Below are 3,866 nucleotides of genomic sequence, written 5' to 3' on the forward strand. Positions count from 1 at the left end.
TGAGCAGCCCCAGCTCCCTTTAAGAGATTCCCTAAGATAAGTAACCTAACAGAGCCTTCTGCAAAGCTGGAGGCAGCCCAGGTGTCCTCACACGTGCTGAAGGCAAGGGCAGGATTCAAACGTTGCAGCTCTCATCTGCCCCGGTACAGGTCACAGGCTCACAGGATGGCAGGGGCTGGAAGGGACCCAAGGAGGTCATCCAGTCCAAGCCCCCTGCCAGAGCAGGGCAATCCTAGCTAACACAGAAACACATCCAGACAGGCCTGGAAAGGCTCCAGGGAAGGAGACTCCACAACCTCTCTGGGCAGCCTGTGCCAGGCTCTGGGACCCTCACAGTAAAGAAGTTCCCCTTGTGCTGAGCTGGAACCTCCTGTGCTGCATCTTCCATCCATTGCTGCTTGTCCTGTGCCAGGGAGCAGTGAGCAGAGCCTGTCCCCCACTCCTGACAGCCCTCAGATACTTATAAACATTGATCAAATCTCCTCTCAGTCTTTTCTTCTCCAGGCTACACAGCCCCAGGTCCCTCAGCCTCTCCCCATCAGCCATGCCCCCCAGTCCCCTCATCATCCTCACAGCCCTCCTTTGGACCCTCTCCAGCAGATCCCTGTCCCTCTGCAACTGGGGAGCCCAAAGCTGAACACAGCACTCAAGATGAGGTCTCAGCAGGGCAGAGGGGCAGGAGAGCCTCCCTGGCTCTGCTGGACACACTCCTCCTAATACACCCCAGGACCCCATTGGCCTTCCTGGCCCAGCAGCTCTCCACAGGGCTGCTCTCCACCAGATCACCTCCCAGCCTGTACTGGTGCACTTTATTATCCCTCCCCAGGTGCAGGACTCTGCACCTGTCCTTGTTGAACCTCATTTGGTTCCTCTGTGCCCAGCTCTGTCTGCCCAGGGCTCTCTGGATGGCAGCACAGCCTGCAGCTGTCTCAGCCAAGCCTCCCAGCTCAGTGCCAGCAGCAAACTTGCTGAGCAGACACTCTGTGCCCTCATCAAGGTCCTCCTTCTCCACAGCACTCAGAGACTGCACAGTCATATAATTTAAAAGTTACCCTTAATTGTTTTAGAAGATCATTTAAGTTGTTCCCCCCCAACCCCTCTCCCTGTGAGCAAATCACAAATGCATGCCCTAAAATGCAAAAGCAGAACAAGCAACTCAAATATGGTAAAATAAACATCCAACTTTATTCTTTTCAACATTCAGAGTCTTGCAAGGGGTGGTGGAAGAGCCTGAGAGAGAAGGGAAGGCAGGGAGGGTGCTTGGAGATGTTCATTCTGCCATTTGCAAGAGGAAATAAAGAAGTCTGAGCCTTGGCCAAGGAAAAGAAATAATAAATAGCAGAACATGAAATGGGCTCCCAGATATGGAAGCTGTGAGAAACTCATTTAGCCTGCCTCTGTCACCCAGCCCACACCAGGCTGTAATAAAAAGCCTCCAACACAGGTATAAATCACAGGAAGGGAAGCTGTCAGCTGTGATATTGTTAAGATAAGCATAAGCCAAGGCAAAACTGAATTATGCCTAGACAGTTAGAGTGGAGCTCTCTCCATGTGTCAGAGGAGAGCCTGCATTAGAGGCAAAGATGCTTTTGGAATGAGGAGAGGGAGGGAAGAAGAGAAAGGCAAATTAGATTGAGGAGGATTTCAGAGCTGCATAAGAGCTGAGCCTACATCCCAACTATTTCCTTGACTTCACACTCCTGGATCACTGACAGACCTCAGCAAGCTGCAGCTTCAGTGCATGCTTAGCCCAGGGAGCTGCCACACTGCTTCCTCAAGTCAGAACGTCTGAGGTTTGTCTCCTTTTTCACAGGGTCACAGAACGGTAGGGGTCAACAAGGGACCTCCAGAGATCACTCAGCCCAGCCCCACCGCAGGGCAGGCCACGCAGGAACACAGCCAGGTGGAGCTGGAAAGCCTCCAGAGGAGGACACTCCACAGCCTCCTCCAGGCCACCAGCACCCTCACACCCCCCCTTACTGAGACAGAGCTTTCTGTGTTCCAGCTTACAAACACTGCTCTCTCCCCAGCTCTGCACTGCTGCAGTTGGCTCCTTCCCAGGTGCAGGACTCTGCCCCTATCCTTGTGGGACCTCCTTAGCTTCTTGTCCCAGCTCTCCAGTCTGTCCCAGTTCTTCCTTCCCACCCTGCCCAAAGAGTTAGCTGGGCAGGGGTTGTTGTTTGGCTCAGAGCCTTGGCTTTACTGCCTCCTGCACGCCAGCTCATGGCTCTCAAGCATGCACTCTGCACCCTGGCTTGCAGCAGCCGCAGGATTAATGCATGGTGAGCAGAGAAGCTCTTCTGCTGATGAGCAGATCACCTACTGAAGCTGCTCTCTGGTTGCAAAGCAACATCTGAACCACAGAATCATGGAAAGGTTGAGGTTGGAAGGAACCTGTTAAGGGTCACCTAAATGACTTCTGCTACACGAAACCTCCACTTCTGCTCATGGACATCAGCAAGGTGGCAGGAAAGAGGATCTGCATCCTTTCAACTGCCCTGGCAGTGCCTCAAGCTCTCTGGGGCAGTTGGTGTCTCACAGAGCCTTGGCATACCAACAACCTTCTGGTGCACATCTTCAGTCCCACATGTTCTAGCAGTAAGAGTTAGAGACATTTCCACTCCTCAAGAGCAGAGCTCTGAGCCTCAAGTGCAGTGGGCTCCTAAGTGTGCCATTTGTGAGGCCACATGGGGGTGGCAAAATGGAGACTGCACTGTGGCTGTGTGAGCTCAGAAGGCTGCAGTGCTCCCCAAACAGACACCCACCAACGCCTGCCTCTTCACTAAGCACTTCCACCCCTCACACTTCCCTGGCTTGACACGAGGCTTGAATCCAGGAAAAGATGACACAAATCCAGGCTGGCTCTGGGACAGTAGCACTGAGCAGGTTCTGCTAGGCTGGTGTGCTGCTGCTGCTGCTCCACTCTTCTTTGGTAGGCTTCATGGTGGCTCTGGAGTGCAGGCACTGCTGTTTGCTGCAGCCTTTGGAAGGCAAACATAGAACTGAGGGCAACAGGAAAGAGTAGAACTCCAGAGTCTCCTATGGACACTTAGGGGTCTCTGAAGCATTGTACCCAGCACACTCCTACCCTGCCCTTGCTGCCCTTCCAGCCCCTTCCACCTTCCCCCAAAGCAGCCCCTGCTGCCCTCATCTTTTCTCTTCCCCAAGCAGCCCCTGCTGCCCTCCAACTTCCCTCCAAGTTCCCCCAAGGAGCCCCTGCTGCCCTTCCACCCCACCTTACCAGCTCCTGCTCCACCATTACCACTACCTCCACCTCCATCTTCATCTCTGTCTTCATCCCCATCTTCATCTCTTGTTTTCTCACCCACAGCAGAACGTAGAGCAAAACCTTCGAGGCTCCAAACTCCCAGACAAAGCTCAGCCTCAACAACAACAACAGCACAACCTTAGCACCGTGAGCTAAAAGTCAGCGTCGCAAATGGTCAGCAGCCTAGCCCTAAGGTGGCCCTAGCTAGCCGGGGGGCCAGCGAGGCCCCCCGGCCTTTGAAACCCTCCACCACACCCCGGTGCTCGCCCGTGCGCACTCACCTGGGATGCCGGCGGAGGATCCCTTGGCCCGCAATGGGCCCAGCTTGGGGCTGGGCTCCTCCTGCTCTGCTTATATGGGGCAGGGAGCAGGGAGGGCAAAGTGGCCACACCTGGGGGGGGAGGAGACTTCAATTGGCCTCAGGTGCTGCAGGGGTGGAATATGGGTGCAGGCTGGGTGAGAGAAGTGACAGGAGGGAGGGAGTGGTGAAAGGAAAGGGTGAAGAGTGGGGAAAGAGGAAGAGGAAAGCAAAAAGAATAATAAATAAAATTTTAAAAAGTATTAAGAAATCATAGAATCACAGATTCGAGCAGGCTGG

At 54.1% G+C, this 3,866-nt stretch overlaps 1 long non-coding RNA gene across 1 annotated transcript; it reads right to left on the reverse strand.

Moving 5' to 3' along the window:
* Positions 1-2,377: 2,377 nt before the first annotated feature.
* Positions 2,378-3,649, reverse strand: LOC135179058 (uncharacterized). The gene is made up of 2 exons (XR_010303900.1): positions 3,550-3,649; positions 2,378-2,981 (listed from the first exon to the last, which is right to left on the reverse strand). It is a non-coding gene; the product is annotated as an uncharacterized LOC135179058 (long non-coding RNA).
* Between the last annotated feature and the right edge of the window lie 217 nt (positions 3,650-3,866).

Source organism: Pogoniulus pusillus, chromosome 10, assembly GCF_015220805.1.
Source record: "Pogoniulus pusillus isolate bPogPus1 chromosome 10, bPogPus1.pri, whole genome shotgun sequence".
Classification (NCBI taxonomy): Eukaryota; Metazoa; Chordata; class Aves; order Piciformes; family Lybiidae; genus Pogoniulus; species Pogoniulus pusillus.